Source organism: Triticum aestivum, chromosome 7D (genome assembly GCF_018294505.1).
Source record: "Triticum aestivum cultivar Chinese Spring chromosome 7D, IWGSC CS RefSeq v2.1, whole genome shotgun sequence".
In the NCBI taxonomy this organism is placed as follows: Eukaryota; Viridiplantae; Streptophyta; class Magnoliopsida; order Poales; family Poaceae; genus Triticum; species Triticum aestivum.
Genome location: NC_057814.1, coordinates 233,235,775 through 233,257,481, shown reverse-complemented (window position 1 = coordinate 233,257,481; position 21,707 = coordinate 233,235,775).

Below are 21,707 nucleotides of genomic sequence, written 5' to 3'. Positions count from 1 at the left end.
TATGGGCTGTAATGCTAACAAAAAGAATATGGGCTCCAAAAAACCTTAATAATTAGCAAATGGGCTGTAAATTATTAGAAATAATGGCAGATGGGCTGTATGCTGTTTTCCACAGATTTGAGGCTTTCCTAAAAAAAGGTTGACGCACAAGCAGTGACTGTTGGATGGCCATCCAACGGCCGTCGTGCTTCTTCAATCTCTGCTCTTCCTGCTCCAGCCGCTCAAACAAGCGCCGGCGGGACTGCCTGCTCCCTCCTCCCCGCGGCCGGCTCTGCTGCCGCGCAGGCCTCACCGCCCCACCGTACTCCCATCGCTGGCCTAGCCATCCCTCTACTCACCCACACCTGCTGTTATTCTCCGGCGACGGCAGACGAACCAGTAAACCCTCGTACAGTCGTACTCCCCTCCGCGTGGGAAACAACTGCCGAGTCTTCCCTGCCTCCGTGTCGTTCCCTTCCTAGGCCTCGCCGTCGTCCACCGCCCTGGTGCTCTCGGCGCGGCCTGGTCAACGTGGTCAACGACCGACATGCATCTGAAGTGGACTGTACGTGGAGAGGCCGACAGCTGGGTCCACGGCCGCACGCAAGGAAATGCCTCCTTATTACGCGCAAAATAATGATTCCTCCACCTGACATCAGGGACCCACCGAAAGGGCCTCTGTATTTCGCGAAAAAAACGTTACCGCCGCTGACAGCTCGGACCCACCAGCTATATCTTCGCACGCAAGGAAGTGCCTCCTTATTACGCACAAAAAAATGAATACTCCCCTGCTAGCTGGGACCCACCATGGTGGGAGGCTGACTTGTGGGCCTACTAAGTTGACTGGGACGGGGGCCTTTGTCAACTTTAGTCAATATGAACGATTCTAGCTCCAGTGACCGTACGATGTCCATCCAACGGCCGTAGTGCTTCTTCAACCTCTGGTCTTCTTGCTCCAGCCGCCCAAAGCAGCGCCGGTCGTGCCGCATGCTCCTGCCTCCCGTGGCCGGCTGTGCTGCCGCGGAGGCCTCACCGCCCCCTACTATTCCCACCGCTGGCCAGGCCCTGCGGCGACGGCAGCCTCACACCGCAGCCGAACCAGTGAACCCTCGTACTCCTCTCCGCGCGGGCTTCCACTGCCGCGTCTTCCCCGGCTCCGCGTCGTCCCCTTCCTAGGCCTCGCCGTCGTCCACCGCCGTGGTGCTCTCCGCGCGGCGTGGTCAACGTGGTCAAGGAACGACTTCCATCGGAAGAGTACTGTACGTGGAGAGGCTGACAGCTGGGTCCACGGCCACAGCCCAGTTTTTTTGTGATTTGCCAAGTAAGTCGCTTTGTCAGGCCTGTTGGGCTGCAAATCTTTCAAGACGAGGAGAGCTTTCATTCGGCTGGCCGAGAAAATGGCCCATCAGTAATGAGAAATGGGCTGTACATTTTTAAAACACATCAAACCGGCAATTAGTTTCAAATATCTTTTTTTTCATTTCGAGATTTTAAATTACATTAATTTTTATGCGTGGAGAATTTGTTGGATTTTATATTGATATACATTTATTTTTAAAATCAGTTTGAATGTGAGTCAAAATTTCGGGATTAAAAACAGTTCGGACCGCACCGAAATATGCAAAATTTCGTATAATTTTTTAACCGTGGCCACAATATGGGCTGTAATGCTAACAAAAAGAATATGGGCTCCAAAAAAACCTTAATAATTAGCAAATGGGCTGTAAATTATTAGAAATAATGGCAGATGGGTTGTATGCTGTTTTCCACAGATTTGAGGCTTTCCTAAAAAAAGGTTGACGCACAAGCAGTGACTGTTGGATGGCCATCCAACGGCCGTCGTGCTTCTTCAATCTCTGCTCTTCCTGCTCCAGCCGCTCAAACAAGCGCCGGCGGGACTGCCTGCTCCCTCCTCCCCACGGCCGGCTCTGCTGCCGCGCAGGCCTCACCGCCCCACCGTACTCCCATCGCTGGCCTAGCCATCCCTCTACTCACCCACACCTGCTGTTATTCTCCGGCGACGGCAGACGAACCAGTAAACCCTCGTACAGTCGTACTCCCCTCCGCGTGGGAAACAACTGCCGAGTCTTCCCTGCCTCCGTGTCGTTCCCTTCCTAGGCCTCGCCGTCGTCCACCGCCCTGGTGCTCTCGGCGCGGCCTGGTCAACGTGGTCAACGACCGACATGCATCTGAAGTGGACTGTACGTGGAGAGGCCGACAGCTGGGTCCACGGCCGCACGCAAGGAAATGCCTCCTTATTACGCGCAAAATAATGATTCCTCCACCTGACATCAGGGACCCACCGAAAGGGCCTCTGTATTTCGCGAAAAAAACGTTACCGCCGCTGACAGCTCGGACCCACCAGCTATATCTTCGCACGCAAGGAAGTGCCTCCTTATTACGCACAAAAAAATGAATACTCCCCCTGCTAGCTGGGACCCACCATGGTGGGAGGCTGACTTGTGGGCCTACTAAGTTGACTCGGACGGGGGCCTTTGTCAACTTTAGTCAATATGAACGATTCTAGCTCCAGTGACCGTACGATGTCCATCCAACGGCCGTAGTGCTTCTTCAACCTCTGGTCTTCTTGCTCCAGCCGCCCAAAGCAGCACCGGTCGTGCCGCATGCTCCTGCCTCCCGTGGCCGGCTGTGCTGCCGCGGAGGCCTCACCGCCCCCTACTATTCCCACCGCTGGCCAGGCCCTGCGGCGACGGCAGCCTCACACAGCAGCCGAACCAGTGAACCCTCGTACTCCTCTCCGCGCGGGCTTCCACTGCCGCGTCTTCCCCGGCTCCGCGTCATCCCGGACTCCGCGTCATCCCCTTCGTAGGCCTCGCCGTCGTCCACCGCCGTGGTGATCTCCGCGCGGCGTGGTCAATGTGGTCAAGGAACGACTTACATCGGAAGAGTACTGTACGTGGAGAGGCTGACAGCTGGGTCCACGGCCACAGCCCAGTTTTTTTGTGATTTGCCAAGTAAGTCGCTTTGTCGGGCCTGTTGGGCTGCAAATTTTTCAAGACGAGGAGAGCTTTCATTCGGCTGGCCGAGAAAATGGCCCATCAGTAATGAGAAATGGGCTGTACATTTTTAAAACACATCAAACCGGCAATTAGTTTCAAATATCTTTTTTTTCATTTCGAGATTTTAAATTACATTAATTTTTATGCATGGAGAATTTGTTGGATTTTATATTGATATACATTTATTTTTAAAATCAGTTTGAATGTGAGTTGAAATTTCGGGATTAAAAACAGTTCGGACCGCAACGAAATATGCAAAATTTCGTATAATTTTTAACCGTGGCCACAATATGGGCTGTAATGCTAACAAAAAGAATATGGGCTCCAAAAAAACCTTAATAATTAGCAAATGGGCTGTAAATTATTAGAAATAATGGCAGATGGGCTGTATGCTGTTTTCCACAGATTTGAGGCTTTCCTAAAAAAAAGGTTGACGCACAAGCAGTGACTGTTGGATGGCCATCCAACGGCCGTCGTGCTTCTTCAATCTCTGCTCTTCCTGCTCCAGCCGTCAAACAAGCGCCGGCGGGACTGCCTGCTCCCTCCTCCCCGCGGCCGGCTCTGCTGCCGCGCAGGCCTCACCGCCCCACCGTACTCCCATCGCTGGCCTAGCCATCCCTCTACTCACCCACACCTGCTGTTATTCTCCGGCGACGGCAGACGAACCAGTAAACCCTCGTACAGTCGTACTCCCCTCCGCGTGGGAAACAACTGCCGAGTCTTCCCTGCCTCCGTGTCGTTCCCTTCCTAGGCCTCGCCGTCGTCCACCGCCCTGGTGCACTCGGCGCGGCCTCGTCAACGTGGTCAACGACCGACATGCATCTGAAGTGGACTGTACGTGGAGAGGCCGACAGCTGGGTCCACGGCCGCACGCAAGGAAATGCCTCCTTATTACGCGCAAAATAATGATTCCTCCACCTGACATCAGGGACCCACCGAAAGGGCCTCTGTATTTCGTGAAAAAAACGTTACCGCCGCTGACAGCTCGGACCCACCAGCTATATCTTCGCACGCAAGGTAGTGCCTCCTTATTACGCACAAAAGAAATGAATACTCCCCCTGCTAGCTGGGACCCACCATGGTGGGAGGCTGACTTGTGGGCCTACTAAGTTGACTGGGACGGGGGCCTTTGTCAACTTTAGTCAATATGAACGATTCTAGCTCCAGTGACCGTACGATGTCCATCCAACAGCCGTAGTGCTTCTTCAACCTCTGGTCTTCTTGCTCCAGCCGCCCAAAGCAGCGCCGGTAGTGCCGCATGCTCCTGCCTCCCGTGGCCGGCTGTGCTACCGCGGAGGCCTCACCGCCCCTACTATTCCCACCGCTGGCCAGGCCCTGCGGCGACGGCAGCCTCACACCGCAGCCGAACCAGTGAACCCTGGTACTCCTCTCCGCGCGGGCTTCCACTGCCGCGTCTTCCCCGGCTCCCCGTTGTCCCCTTCCTAGGCCTCGCCGTCGTCCACCGCCCTGGTGCTCTCGGCGCGGCGTGGTCAACGTGGTCAAGGAACGACTTCCATCGGACGTGGACTGTACGTGGAGAGGCTGACAGCTGGGTCCACGGCCGCATCAAGGAAGTGCCTCCTTATTACGCGGAAAATAATGATTCCTCCACCTGACAGCTGGGACCCACCAGACGGGCCACTGTATTTCGCGAAAAAACGTTTGCCCCTGACTGCTGGGACCCACCTGCTACATCTTCGCACGCAAGGAAGTGCATCCGGGCAAAAAAAACGATTGGACCCCCTGACTGCTGGGACACACCAGCTAAATCTTCGCAGGCAAGGAAGTGCCTGACAGTCGGGACCCACCTGGTCGAAGCGTACGTAGCGTTGTCATTCTGGTCACGAACATGTACGTACATATAAACTGGTGGATGTAGAGGCACGCACGTGTCGTAGTAGAGGCGCGTACGTGTCGTAGTAGAGGCGCGCACGTAGCATGTACACGTACGTATAGCGTCCAGGGTGCAAGAAAGAAAATATGGCCACGTATGTGTACATACAGGTGGGGTCTCGAACGCCTACTCGCGCATACGTACGGCCAGGGCTCGTGTACATGGCTGGGTCGAAACGGAGAAACAATGTCGTCGTCGTGTTCATGGGGAGGCAACGGAATGCGTAGTGTTCATGGGGAGGCAACGGAATGCGTCGTGTTCATCGGAAGGCAACAGAACGCGTGGGAGCTAACCGGCTGGGTCAGAACGGAATGCGTGGTCGTGTTCATCGGGAGGGCTTGGACGGAACAGGCGATGGAAACGAGGCCTGGCGTACCGCACAACGGAGGAAACGGACCTCCTACGTTCAGAACGGGGTCCTGTTGATCGGGAGGGGTGTGGCGTACCACAAAACGGAGGAAACGGACCTCCTACAGTCGAAACGGGGGTCCTGTTGATCGGGAGGGGTGTGGCGTACTGCAAAACGGACGAAACGGACCTCCTACGGTCGAAACGGGGGTCCTGTTGATCGGGAGGGGTGTGGTACCGCAAAACGGACGAAACGGATCTCCTACGGTCGAAACGGGGGTCCTGTTCATCGGGAGGGGTGTGGCGTACCGCAAAACGGGACTCCACAGGATACTGTTCATCTCCACTGTCGACCTCCTCCGGCCTCCACGGGCTACCGTCGACCTCCTCCAGCCTCCACGGGCTCCTGTTCATCCAGCCTCCACCGCGCGCTACTCCACCAGCTACTGTTCAACCACCCCTCCACGGGCACCCCACCACCATCTACTGTTCATCCAGCCCTCCACACCACGGGGTTCTGTTCAACCACCCCTCCACGGGCACCCCTCCACCGTCTACTGTTCATCCAGCCCTCCACCACACCACGGGGTCCTGTTCATCCAGAGGCAACGCCACCGCTCACTGTTCGTCCAAACCCCCCGCAACGCTCACTGTTCATCCCAAAGGCAGCATCGATCGGCTTCAGTTAGCAGCAGTAGCGAAGGAATCGCTCGATCGGGTTCAGTTAACAGCCATCGATCGATCGCTCGGGTTCAGTAACGCGTAGCCTGCAGTGCAATCGCTCGGGTTCAGTTAGAACCCAACGCCTCGCTCGGGTTCAGTTAGAGCCAACGCCTCGCACACACGCGCGTACGTGTACGAGAGAAACACGCATCGCTCGGCCCCCGACCTCCCACCGTAACCGGGAACTCCCCGAAATTTTCCTCGCCCTTGCTTCTACCACGGTTTTTTCCGTCATGGACGGCCCAAAGAATGTCATGCAGCTGCGTCTCCGGCCCGCCCAGGACGAAAATTCCATTTTCTGTCATGATTTTTTGTCATAGAAGTAGGAGCCCACCACATCTATGATGATGCCGGGTTTTGTCACAATTATCTTCATAGAAGTGTCATATGTATGACAGAAAAAAAATTCGTTCGGCCCAAAATGTCACGGATGTGTCTTTTTTTTGTAGTGTCTTTGTGGTAGCTTGAGAGGGGTTGAGCGGAATCGAGAGACGCAACACAAGACAAGGGTTTAGACAGCTTCGGGCCCCGGTAAACATCATCCGGTAACAACCCTACATGTTGCTTGTGGCTAGGTCTCATTATCATCACGAGAGAATCGCCGGTAAACCGGCTCTTTGTGTCTAGCCCTAGAGATTTTTTCTCCCTCCCTCTTGGGGTGCCCTGCCCCTCCTTATATATGTTGAAGGGGCGGGTTACATGTAGAGTCCAACTCGGATTAAGACTTAAACTATTCTGACTTCTCTTCATGGGCTTCTTAACGTCTTGGGCTTCATAACGTCTTGGGCTTCATAACCCCAGGTGACTCTATCTGCCGGGTTATGACTGTCAACCGGTTATCACTGTCTGCCGGGTTATGACTGTCTGCCGGTTTATGATGGTCTGCCGGTTTATGATAGTCTGTCGGTTTATGATGGTCTGTCGGGTTATGACTTCCTGCCGATTTATGATCTGACTTAACATCTGCCGAGTTATCATGTGACTTAACACCTACCGGGTTATCATCTGACTTAACACCTCCCGAGTTATCATCTGACTTAACACCTGCCGGTTTACCAGGTCCCAACCGGGTTATAACTCCGGCCGGGTCATACCGCGGGGTATATCCCCGACAAACGGAGTCCAAATGCCACGAAACTCCACGATGATTTTTTATTGGCCAGAAGGAAGGCAATGGGCCCTGGTTGCACCTAGGGGTGCCCCGAGGGGGGCACAACCCACCAGGGCGCACCAGCAGGTCCAGGCCCTGGTGGGTTGCGGCCACCTCGGGTGCCCCCCGAACAGCCTCTTTGCTCTATAAATACCCCAAAAATCCACAAACCCTAGGGGAGTCAAAGAAATATTCATCCAGCTGCTGCTGAGTCCAGAACCACCAGATCCAATCTAGACACCATCACGGAGGGGTTCACCACTTCCATTGGTGCCTCTCCGATGATGCGTGAGTAGTTATTTGTAGACCTCTCTTTTGATTCTCAATACAATGGTCTCTTGGAGATCCATATGATGCAACTCTTTTTGCGGTGTGTTTGTTGGGATCTGATGAACTTCAAGTTTATGATCAGTCATATCCTTTTATATCCAAGAAAGTTATTTGAGTTTCTTTGATCTCTTATATGCATGATCTCTTATAGCCTTGTATTTCTTCTCCAATATTTGGGTTTTGTTTGGCCAACTTGATCTATTTATCCTGCAATGGGACGAGGTGCCCGGTAGTGGGTTCGATCTTACGGTGCTTGATCCTAGTGACAGAAGGGGAACCGACACGTATGTATCGTTGCTACTAAGGATAAAAAGACGAGATCTATATCTACCGCCATATAGATAAACGGATCTTGTCTACATCATGTCATCATTCTTATTGCATTACTCCTTTTTTCCATGAACTTAATACACTAGATGCATGCTGGATAGCGGTCGACGTGTGGAGTAACAGTAGTAGATGCAGGCAGGAGTCGGTCTACTAATCTTGGACGTGATGCCTATGTAATGACCATTGCCTGGATATCGTCATAATTATTTGAAGTTCTATCAATTGCCCAACAATAATTTGTTTACCACTGTTTGCTATTTTTCTCGAGAGAAGCCACTAGTGAAACCTACGGCCCTCGGGTCTTATTTCTCATATATTTGCCTTGCGATCTATTTTTTCCTTTGCGTTTTTATTCAGATCTATTAAATCAAAAATACAAAAATATCTTGCTGCACTTTATTTTATTTGTGATCTATTATTTCAATCTTTTACAACTTTCTCCCGTCCGCGCACCGTTTCTGGCGCCGTTACCCGAAAGGGATTGACAACCCCTTTAACACGTCGGGTTGCGAGGTGTTGTTATTTGTGTGCAGGGGCTTTTTACATTGTGTTGCTTGGTTCTCCTACTGGTTCGATAACTTGGTATCATTACTGAAGGAAATACCTACCGTTACTGTGCTACATCATCCTCTCCTCTTGGGGGAAACACCGACGTAGTATTGGCAAACATCATCAAGGGAATTTTCTGGCGCCGTTGCCGGGGAGGATCTTCAACATAACCAGGTTCCTAATCACAAATCTCATCTCCTCGCAGTTTACATTATTTGCCATTTGCCTCTCGTTTTCCTCTCCCCCACTTCACAAAAATTTGCCGTTTTATTCGCCCTCTTTTTTGTTCGTCGTTTTCTCGCCAGATCTATTCTTTTGCTTGCGATCTTGTTTGCTTGTGTTGCCATGTGCCTTCTATATGCTTGCATCTTCGCTTGCTAAAAATTTATTGATATGGATCCTCATCCACTTGCTAATCTTTTTAAGAGATCCAGTTATCATGAACCAATTGCTAGTGATTTGAGTGCACTAGATTATCTTTATGAAGTTTTGCTTGAGAATCGTGAATCCGAAAATTGTGATGAAGAAATTTATGAAGTGATTCATGATAGCTCCTTGAATGAAAAGCATGACTGCAATAATTTTACTATAAATTCTATTAATGTCAATTGTGCTAATAATATGCAAAACCCCAAGCTTGGGGATGCTTGTTTTGTCATATCCACTACTTATTGCAATGATCATGATTGGGGTGATAATGTTTCTTATGATCTTGAAAATTTATTTAAGCCTCATGATGAATATGTTTGCGATAAAATCTAAAGTGGGTTTGGAAGAGTGTCAACTTTAGCTAAAAATAATCCCACATATTTGGAGAGTGTTCAATCTTATGAAATTTTTGATGAAAGTGGGTTTGGAGAGGTCATGACTTTATTTGATGATCCCACTATTTTGGAAGAGTGTCAACTTTGCATGCATGTGGATCATAAAGAGAAAATTTTATATGATGGTTATATTATTGAATCTTATTATGATCCTACATATAATTATTATGAGAGAGGAAAATATGGTTGTAGATATTTTCATGTTATTAAATTTCCTCTCGTTGTGTTGAGATTGTCAATGTTTTATTCCTCTCCTTTGCACATGCCAGATATTTCTTGTCTTGATAATTTGTTTTCCTATAAAAATCCCAATGCATCGGAAGTATGTTAGACTTAAATGTGCATGTTTCATGATGCTCTCTTTGTGTTTCAATTCTTATCTCCCATGTGAGCATCGTTGAAATCTTATGCCTAGCTAAGGGCGTAAAACTATAGCGCTTGTTGGGAGGCAACCCAATGAATAAATTTTATTTTTGCTTTTTGCTTTCTGTTATTGTGTGTTTACACAATTATGCTACTGGTATGATTGTGTTTTTTGTGTTTTAATTAGTGTTTGTGCCAAGTAAAGCCTATAGGATCTTCTTGGGTGACAGTTGTTTGATCTTGCTGAAAAATACAGAAACTTTGTGCTCAAGGAAATAATTTTCATAAATCACAGAAAAGAGATTTTGCTCTGATTCTTTTTTGCAGAAGATTAATGTACAAATTACCCTGGTCGTCCTATTTCGGTAGACTTTTTGGAGTTCCAGAAGTATTCTCCAAAGTCAGATTACTTCAGACTGTTCTGTTTTGACAGATTATGTTTTCCTTGTGTTGTGTGCTTATTTTGATGGCTCTATGGTTTTCTTTGATGAGTTTTTGCCATAGAAAAGTTGGAATACAGTAGATATAATACAAAAACAAAATATGAATTGGTTTGATACAACACTTATAGTAGTGGTTTTATTTCTTATACTAATGGATCTCACAAAGGTTTTGTTGAGTTTTGTGTGATGGAAGTTTTCAAGTTTTGGGTTATCTTACGATGGATGAAGGAAGGATGTAAGAGCCTAATCTTGGGGATGCCCCGGCATCCCAAGCTATTATTCAAAAATGAGCAACCAACTAAGCTTGGGGATGCCCCCGAGTGGCATCCCCGCTTTCTTCCAACAACTATCGGTATTTTACTCGAGACTATATTTTTATTCGTCACATGATATGTGTTTTGCTTGGAGCGTCTTGTATGATATGTGTCTTTGCTTGTTTTATTTTGTGTTTTAAGTCATAAATCCCTGCTGGACACACCTATTTGAGAGAGCCAAAATTATATCATGACTTGTTAGAATTGCTCTCTGTGCTTCACTTAAATCTTTTATGAGCTAGGACTTGCTCTAGTGCTTCACTTATATCTTTTTGAGCACGGTGTGCTTAATATTTTTGAAGAAATACTCTCTTGCTTCACTTAGATTTATTTGAGAGTTAGTAAAATTTTAAAGAAATTCTCTCTTGCCTCACTTAAATTATTTTGAGAGAAATAAAATTGTTATGCTCATGATCTTCACTTATATTTGTTTGAGCTTATGAAAAGCAACACATAAAAATTAGTCCCAACGTGATAGATATCCAAGAAGGATAAAGAAAACAAAATGTCATGAAGATCATTGGACAAAATAAACTTGATTCTTAGTAATAGTTTTGAGACATGATGATATGATATGTGAGTTATGTTGATGAGTAATTATGCTCTAGTAAGAATATTGGTATTAAGGTTTGTGATTCCCTATGCATGCACGAAAGTCAATAATCATGCAATGAAAATTATATCCTACTTGTGGTGCATTATTCGGTGTTAATTATGCTTAATGTTTGCTTATGAGATTATTGGTTTCTTGGTTGGTCGCTTCTCAATCTTTTTGCTACCCTTCATTTTGCACTAAGTATGACCTCTACTTGTGCATAAAAAATCCTTTAAACCAGTTTTGCCACATGAGTCCACTATATCTACCTATATGTGGTAGTCTTTTGCCGTTCTAAGCAAATTTGCATGTGCCAACTCTAATTTTCAAAATAAACTTCTCTTTTGTGTATTTGTTTCGCTCACGGAACGGTAACGGGTGGCTAATATTTTCCATGCTAGATGTGTTATTCTCAAGATGAGTGTTTATTCACTTGTCATTGCACGAGAGTAAGGCAAAGGTTTTAGGGATGCCCAGTCCCGAAATGCAAAAAACAAATTACTTTATGTTGTCAAATAATAAATTCCTTGGAAAGTGTTGGTATGGAAGGCACCCGTGGATACGGCTAGCCATGGAAAGTGAAAGAATGGTGGAAAAAGGAATAACCTTTATTTTCTGTTTGGGAACCGCCTATAGCATATCTAGCATGGAAAGTAGTCGTAGCTATACGTCATTTTAGTTGGTGGGATGGATACACCTCCCAAAATGTTTTTATCTCTAATTTTTTGCTATGAGCTCTGGCACCTCTACAAATCCCTACTTCCCTCTGCGAAGGGCCTTTCTTTTACTTTATGCAATTTTTATTTTTGAATTTGAGTCTACATCTTCTCTTACAAAAGCACCAACTAGGAGGCAATATGATCGTGCTCAAGTATTGGGTGTAGTTAATACTCGAGTGTGTTTCATGAATGGATCAATGTTTGAGCATGATGGGCTAGGGATAACTTGTTTTAGCATTGATATTTTGAAAGACATGGTTGCTTGTTGATATGCTTGAGTATCTAAATTATTATGTCAAAACTAGAATATTGCTTTGAATCACATAAAAGTCCAAATGTCCATGCTATAAAGAAAAGAATATGATATGACCTGATGAACAACACTCCACATCGAAAATTCTATTTTTATCACTTACCTACTCGAGGACGAGTAGGAGTTAAGCTTGGGGATGCTGATACGTCTCCAACGTATCTATAATTTTTGATTGTTACATGCTGTTTTATTAGCAATCTTGGATGTTTTATAATCATTTTATAGTCATTTTTTGGTACTAACTTATTGACCTAGTGCCAAGTGCCAGTTGCTATTTTTTCCATGTTTTTTACATCGCAGGAAATCAATATCAAACGGAGTCCAAAGTATTTGAGTTTCTTTGATCTCTTATATGCATGATCTCTTATAGCCTCGTATTTCTTCTCCTATATTTGGGTTTTGTTTGGCCAACTTGATCTATTTATCTTGCAATGGGAAGAGGTGCCCGGTAGTGGGTTCAATCTTACGATGCTTGATCCCAGTGACAGAAGGGGAACCGACACGTATGTATCGTTGCTACTAAGGATAAAAAGACGAGATCTATATCTGCCGCCATGTAGATAAACGGATCTTGTCTACATCATGTCATCGTTCTTATTGCATTACTCCGTTTTTCCATGAACTTAATACACTAGATGCATGCTGGATAGCGGTTCATGTGTGGAGTAATAGTAGTAGATGCAGGCAGGAGTCGGTCTACTAATCTTGGACGTGATGCCTATGTAATGATCATTGCCTGGATATCGTCATAATTATTTGAAGTTCTATCAATTGCCCAACAGTAATTTGTTTACCCACCGTTTGCTATTTTTCTCGAGAGAAGCCACTAGTGAAACCTACGGCCCCCGGGTCTTATTTCTCATATATTTGCCTTGCGATCTATTTTTCCTTTGCATTTTTATTCAGATCTATTAAACAAAAATACAAAAATATCTTGCTGCACTTTATTTTATTTGCGATCTATTATTTCAATCTTTTACAACTTTCTCCCGTCCGCGCACCGTTTCTGGCGCCGTTACCCGAAAGGGATTGACAACCCCTTCAACACGTCGGGTTGCGAGGTGTTGTTATTTGTGTGCAGGGGCTGTTTACGTTGTGTTGCTTGGTTCTCCCACTGGTTCGATAACCTTGGTTTCATTACTAAGGGAAATACCCACCGTTTTTGTGCTACATCATTCTCTCCACTTGGGGGAAACACCGACGTAGTATTGGCAAACATCATCACGCCCCCCATATGGGCTGGCCAAATTGGAGAAGGAAAGGGGAGGGAGGAAAGGAAAAAGGGAATAGGATTCCCCCTTCCCCCTCTTCCCTTCCTACTCCGAATAGGAATAGGAAAGGGGGAGGCCAACTTGGGAGGTGCCCAAGTAGGATTCCTCCTACTTGGGGCGCCCCCTTGGCTGCCTCTCCTTCCCTCCAACCTATATATATGAGGGGGGCACCGCTAGAACACACAACAAACATTGTTAGCCGTGTGTGGCGCCCCTCCATAGTTTACGGCTCCGATCATATTCACGTAGTGCTAAGGCGAAGCCCTGCGTGGATCACTTCACCATCACCGTCACCACGCCGTTGTGCTGACAGAACTCTCCCTCGACACTTTGCTGGATCAAGAGTTCAAGGGACGTCATCGAGCTGAACGTGTGCAAAACTCGGAGGTGTCGTACATTTGGTGATTGATCGGTCGGAACGAGAAGAAGTTCGACTACATCAACCGCGTTGTCAAATGCTTCCGCTTTTGGTCTATGAGGGTACGTGGACACACTCTCCCCTCTCGTTGTTATGCATCTCCTAAATAGATCTTGCGTGAGCGTAGGAATTTTTTTGAAATTGCATGCTACATTCCCCAACAGTGGCATCCGAGCTAGGTCTATGCGTAGATGATATGCACGAGTAGAACAGAAAAAGTTGTGGGCGATTATAGTCATACTGATTACCACCAATGTCTTATTTTGATTCGGCGGTATTGTTGGATGAAGCGGCCCGGAGCAACCTTACATGACCATGTTCATGAGACCGGTTCCATCGACAGACATGCAACTTGTTTTGCATAAAGGTGGCTGGCGGGTGTCTATTTATCCAACTTTAGTTGAATCGAATTTGACTACGGTCGGTCCTTGTTGAAGGTTAAAACAACAAACTTGATGAAACATCATTGTGGTTTTGATGCATAGGTAAGAACGGTTCTTACTAGAAGCCCGCAGCAGCCACGTAAACTTGCAACAACAAAGTAGAGGACGTCTAACTTGTTTTTGCAGGGCATGTTGTGATGTGATATGGTCAAGACATGATGTGATATACATTATTGTATGATATGATCATGTTTTGTAAAAGTTATCGGCAACTGGCAGGAGCCTTATAGTTGTCGCTTTATTGTATGAAATGCAATCGCCATGTAATTGCTTTACTTTATCACTATGCGTTAGCGATAGTTGTAGCAGCAATAGTTGGCGAGACGACAACGATGATACGATAGAGATCAAGGTGTCAAGCCGGTGATGATGGAAATCATGACGGTGCTTTGGAGATGGAGATCGAAGGCACAAGATGATGATGGCCATATCATGTCACATATTTTGATTGCATGTGATGTTTATCTTTTATGCATCTTATTTTGCTTAATACAGCGGTAGCATTATAGGATGATCCCTCACTAAAATTTCAACGTATAAGTGTTCTCCCTGAGTATGCACCGTTGCGACAGTTCGCCGTGCTGAGACACCATGTGATGATCGGGTGTGATAAGCTCTACGTTCACATACAACGGGTGCAAGACAGTTTTGCACATGCGGAATACTCGGGTTAAAGTTGACGAGCCTAGCATGCACAGACATGGCCTTGGAACACTGGATACCGAAAGGTCGAACGTGAATCATATAGTTGATATGATCAACATAGTGATGTTCACCATTGAAGACTACTCCATCTCACATGATGATCGAACATGGTTTAGTTTATTTGGATCACGTAATCATTTAGATGACTCGAGGGATGTCTATCTAAGTGGGAGTTCTTAAGTAATATGATCGACTGAACTTAATTTATCACGAACTTAGTCCTGATAGTATTTGCATATCTATGCTGTAGATCAATAGCTCGCGTATAGCTCCCCTGTTTTATTTTTGATATGTTCCTAGAGAAACCTAGTTGAAAGATTATAGTAGCAATGATGCGGACTGGGTCCGTGATCTGAGGATTATCCTCATTGCTGCAAAGAAGAATTATGTCCTTGATGCACCACTAGGTGACGAACCTGTTGCAGGAGCAGATGCTGAAGTTATGAACGTTTTGCAAGCTCGGTATGATGACTGCTTGATAGTTTAGTGCACAATGCTTTATGGCTTAGAACCGGGACTTCAAAAATGTTTTGAAATGCCACAGAGCATATGAGATATTCCAAGAGTTGCAATTGGTATTTCACACTCATGCCGCGTCGAGAGCTATGAGACCTCTGACAAGTACTTTGCCTACAAGATGGAGGAGAATAGCTCAGTCAGTGAGCATGTACTCAGAATGTCTGGGTACTATAATCGTTTGAATCAAGTGGGAGTTAATCTTCTAGATAAGATAGTGATTGACAGAATTCTCTAGTCACTATCACGAAGCTACTAGAACTTTGTGATGAACTATAATTTGCAAGGGATGATGAAAATGATTCCCGAGCTCTTCGCGATGCTGAAATCGGCGAAGGTAGAAATCAAGAAAGAGCATCAAGTGTTGATGATTAACAAGACCACTAGTTTCAAGAAAAAGGGCAAGGGAAAGAAAGGCAACTTCAAGAAGAATGGCAAGCAAGTTGCCACTCCCATGAAGCCCAAAGCTAGACCTAAGCCTAAAACTGAGTACTTCTACTGCAAAGGAAATAATCACTGGAAGTGGAACTCCCTAGATACTTGGCGGATAAGAAGGATGGCAAAGTGAACAAAGGTATATTTGATATACATGTTATTGATGTGTACTTTACTAGTGTTCATAGTAACCCCTGGGTATTTGATACCGGTTCAGTTGCTAGGATTAGTAACTCAAAACAGGAGTTGCAAAATGAATAGAGACTAGTTAAGGGCAAGGTGCTGATGTGTGTTGGAAGTGATTCCAAGGTTGATAAGATCACCATCACACACTCCCTCTACCTTTGGGATTAGTGTTGAACCTAAATAAATGTTATTTGGTGTTTGCGTTGAGCATAAATATGATTTGATCATGTTTATTGCAATACTGTTATTCATTTAAGTCAGAGAATAATTGTTGTTCTATTTACATGAATAAAACCTTCTATGGTCTTACACCCAATGTGAATGGTTTATTGAATCTCGATCGTAATGATACACATATTCATAATATTGATGCCAAAAGATGCAAAGTTGATAATAATAGTGCAACATATTTGTGGCACTGCCGTTTAGGTCATATTGGTGTAAAGCGCATGAAGAAACTCCATGTGGATGGACTTTTGGAATCACTTGATTATGAATCATTTGATGCTTACGAACCATGCCTCATGGGCAAGATGACTAAGACTCCATTCTCCGGAACAATGGTGCGAGCCACTGATTTATTGGAAATAATACATACCGATGTATGCGGTCCGATGAGTGTTGACGCTCGCGGCGGGTATCGTTATTTTCTAACCTTCACAGATGATTTAAGCAGATATGGGTATATCTACTTGATGAAACACAAGTTTGAAACATTTGAAAGGTTAAAAAATTTCAAAGTGAAGTGGAGAACCATCGTAACAAGAAAATAAAGTTTCTACGATTTGATCGCGGATGCGAATATTTTAGTTACGAGTTTGGCCTTCATTTAAAACAATATGGAATAGTTTCACAACTCACGCCACCTGGAACACCATAGCATAATGGTGTGTCCGAACGTCGTCACCGTATTTTATTAGATATGGTGCGATCTTTGATGTCTCTTACCGATTTACCACTATCATTTTGGGTTTATGCATTAGAGACAGCTGCATTCACGTTAAATAGGGCACTGTCTAAATCCGTTGAGACGACACCGTATGAACTATGGTTTGGCAAGAAACCTAAGATGTCGTTTCTTAAAGTTTGGGGTTGCGATACTTATGTGAAAAAGCTTCAGCCTGATAAGCTCGAACCCAAATCGGAGAAGTGCGTCTTCATAGGATACCCAAAAGAAACTATTGGGTACACCTTCTATCACAGATCCGAAGGCAATAACTTTGTTGGTAAGAATGGATCCTTTCTAGAGAAGGAGTTTCTCTGAAAAGAAGTGAGTGGGAGGAAAGTAGAACTTGATGAGGTAATTGTACCTTCTCTCGAATTGGAAAGTAGCTCATCATAGAAAACCGCTCCCGTGATGCCTATACCAACAAGAGAGGTAGCTAATGACAATGATCATGAAACTTCAGATCAAGTTACTACCGAACCTCGTAGGTCAACCAGAGCACGTTCCGCACCAGAGTGGTACGGTAATCCTGTTCTGCAAGTCATGTTACTAGACCATGATGAACCTACGAACTATGAGGAAGCGATGATAAGCCCAGATTCCGCAAAATGGCTTGAGGCCATGAAATCTGAGATAGGATCCATGTATGAGAACAAAGTATGGACTTTGGTTGAGTTGCCCAATGATCGGCAATCCATAGAGAATAAATGGATCTTCAAGAGGTAGACAGACGCTGATAGTAGTGTTACTATCTACAAAGCTAGACTTGTCAAAAAAGGTTTTTGACAAGTTCAAGGTGTTGGCTACGATGAGATTTTTTTGCTCGTAGCAATGCTTAAGTCTGTTTGAATCATGTTAGCAATTGTCACATTTTATGAAATCTAGCAAATGGATGTCAAAACTGCATTTCTTAATGGATTTCTTAAAGAAGAGTTGTATATGATGCAACCAGAAGGTTTTGTCGATCCTAAAGGTGCTAACAAAGTGTGCAAACTCTAGCGATCCATCTATGGACTGGTGCAAGCATCTCGGAGTTGGAATATACGCTTTGATAAGGTGATCAAAGCATATGGTTTTATACAGACTTGTGGTGAAGCCTGTATTTGCAAAAACGTGAGTGGGAGCACTACAACATTTCTGATAAGTATATTGGAATGACATATTGTTGATCGGAAATGATGTAGAATTTTCTGGAAAACATAAAGAGTGTTTGAAAGGAGTTTTTCAAAGAAAGACCTCGGTGAAGCTGCTTACATATTGGGCATCAAGATCTATATATATAGATCAAGACGCTTGATAATACTTTCGATGAGTACATACCTTGATATGATTTTGAAGGAGTTCAAAATGGATCAGTCAAAGAAGGAGTTTTTGCCTGAGTTGTAAGGTATGAAGTTGAGTAAGACTCAAAACCCGACCACGGCAGAAGATAGAGAGAGAATGAAAGTCATTCCCTATGCCTCAGCCATAGGTTCTACAAAGTATGCCATGATGTATACCATACCTATTGTGTACCTTGCCATGAGTTTGGCAAAGGGGTACAATAGTGATCTAGGAGTAGATCACTTGACAGCGGTCAAAATTATCCTTAGAAGACTAAGGAGATATTTCTCGGTTATGGAGGTGATAAAGAGTTCGTTGTAAAGAGTTACGTCGATGTAAGCTTTGACACCGAACTAGATGACTCTGAGTATCAATCTGGATACATATTGAAAGTGGGAGCAATTAACTAGAGTAGCTATGTGCAGAGCATTGTAGACATAGAAATTTGCAAAATACATACGAATCTGAATGTGGCAGACCCGTTGACTAAACTTCTCTCACAAGGAAAACATGATCACACCATAGTACTCTTTGGGTGTTAATCACATAGCGATGCGAACTAGATTATTGACTCTAGTAAACCCTTTGGGTGTTGATCACATGGCGATGTGAACTATGGGTGTTAATCACATAAAGATGTGAACTATTAGTGTTAAATCACATAGCGATGTGAACTAGATTATTGAATCTAGCGCAAGTGGGAGACTGAAGGAAATATGCCCTAGAGGCAATAATAAAGTTGTTATTTTATATTTCCTTATATCATGAGGAATGTTTATTATTCATGCTAGAATTGTGTTAACCGGAAACTTGATACATGTGTGGATACATAGACAAAACACAGTGTCCCTAGTAAGCCTATACTAGACTAGCTCGTTAATCAGAGATGGTTAAGTTTCCTAACCATATACATGTGTTGTCTGTGACGCCCGGATAATTAGGCTACAGTAATCACACGTTAATGATGCCACGTCACCACGGTTACTGTTGTTAATCTCGCATTAGTTCAAAACCGATTCAAATTCAAATTTGAATTTAAGTCAAACAATAAAAGTTTCCAAACATTAAAACTAAAATGCTCTAAACGTGTCAAATAATTCATGAGTAAGAATGGTGTAGAAACCACATACATGAAACATGATTAAATGCTCAAAAGTAATTAACACGGTGGCTAAAACAATTAAATAAATGACATTTGTATTTTATAAAATCCTAAACTGTTTTATTTGGAAGCCAAGCTTGTTTATGGCAGAGGCTTAATTTACAACACCAATTTATGTGCTAATTATTTATCTTAATAGAGTTTAAATAAATTGGAAGTTAAAAGAAAACAGAAAAGAAGTAAAATTAAAAAGGAAACCCCCTCCCCCCCACTGGTCCACGGCCCAGCAGGCCATCGGGCCGCCAGGCCGGCCCAGCCGCACCCCACACCCTCCCCCTTATCCACCCCACTGGGGAAAAACCCTAACCACCCACCCCACTCGCCCCACTCCTCTCTCCCCCCCACTCTCCCCGATCCCCTTTTGGATCGGGGCAGCCACCGCGGCGCCCGGCGCCCTCTTCCTACCCCGGCGCTCCGCCGTCGCCAAGCGCGCGCCGGCCCTCCTCGCCGGCGACGACCTCCTCCTCCCCGTTCTGGATCTGGCCGCCCCGGTCGCGCTGACGCCGTCGCCCCGGAGCTGCCACGCCGTCGCCGGACCCGGTCGCCGCCTCGCCCCCGCCACTCGACGCGCTCGCCGGTGCCGCCCCTCCCGGACTCCTCACCCTCTTCCTCAACGGCCACCTCGTCGCCGCGCCCGTCGCCGGACCGCCTCCCCGTCACCGTCGTCGTCTACCTCGTCCTCCTCCTCGAGCACACTGCCGTTCCCCTACACCGCAAGTGAGGTCCGACCTCTCCTCCTCTCCCCCCTGTCGCCCAAGCTCGCTGGAGCTTGTAACCCCCACCGCTGCATGCACTCCCTCGCACCACCCCGCGCGCCCCGGCGCCCCTGAATGCGCCCACGGTCGCCCCCTGCTACCCGTCTCCCTCGCTCACCCCGCACGCCGCGATCCCTGCCCCTGTTTTCCCCTGCTCTGCTCCGCCTCCGGCTGCGACCAAGCCCGCATGGCCCGCCTCCCCTGCTCCTGTGGACGCTGAGCCTCCCCACCGGCCCCGGCGCGAGCCCTCGCTGTCGCTGCGCCACCGCAACCGCCGTGCGCACGCACACCCGCACTTCGTCGCCCACCGCTGCCTTCCCCCTACCACGTCACGCTCGTCGCCGTCCCTGGTGTTGGCGCCGTCGTCCCGTGCCCCGCCTCCGCCTCTGGCCCCGCAGGCCACCGCCACGCCGGCGGCCAGTTTCGGCACCCCGCGGCGCCCCGGGTCTGCCCTTCGGGTGCAAACGCCCGGGTGCCCGCTGCTCGTTTCGCCCGCTAGGCCCCGAGGGGCCTATGACAAAGGGGCCCACGCCCCCTGAGAACGTTTAAAAAAATATAAATAAATATAAATAATAAAAATAATTAATTAATTAACTTAATTAATTTTGATTAATTAAACTAAACAACCAATTAAACTAATTAAACATTAGTTACCTAATTAACCTAATTAGCTAATTAGGTAGTCAATGAAAGTGGGGCCCACCCCTAATTAATCCTGATTAGGTTAATTAATATGTTTAATTAAAATGTGTCACTGACCAGTGGGACCCACTGACTGCTGACATCAGCATGACATCATGCTGATGTCATAAATCCAGTTTCGAATTAAATTAGTTCTGTTAATTCTAAAAATGATTTTAAACTTTGAAAATTAATATAAAATAAACCGTACCTCGGATGAAAAAACTTTGTACATGAAAGTTGCTCAGAACGACGAGACGAATCCGGATACGCAGCCCGTTAGTCCTCCACACACCCCTAACATATCGAACACGCAACTTTCCCCCTCCGGTTCCTCTCTCCGAAAACGCGAAACACCGGGAATACTTTCCCGGATGTTTTCCCCCTTCGCCGGTATCACCTACTACCGCGATTGGGCACCCCTAGCAACGCTCATTGTCATGTCATGCATCGTCATGCATATGTTTGCATTATATTTATTGTTTCTTCCCCCTCTTCTCTCGCTAGACTACGAGACCGACGCCGCTGCTTGTGCCCTGACCGACTACGCTGTTGACGACCCCTCCTTGCCAGAGCAATCAGGCAAGCCCCCCCCCTTGATCACCAGATATCGCCTATTCTTCTCTATACTGCTTACATTAGAGTAGGGTAGCATGTTACTGATTTCGGTTAATCCTATTCTGTTGCATAGCCTGTCATTGTTGCTACAGTTGTTACCCTTACCTGCTATCCTACTGCTTAGTATAGGATGCTAGTGTTCCATCAGTGTCCCTACACTCTTGTCCGTCTGCCATGCTATACTACTGGGCCGTGATCACTTCGGGAGGTGATCACGGGTATATACTATAAAGTTTATATACATGACACATGTGGTGACTAAAGTCGGGTCGGCTCGTTGAGTACCCGCAAGTGCTTCTGATGAGGGGGCTGAAAGGACAGGTGGCTCCATCCCGGTAGAGGTGGGCCAGGGTT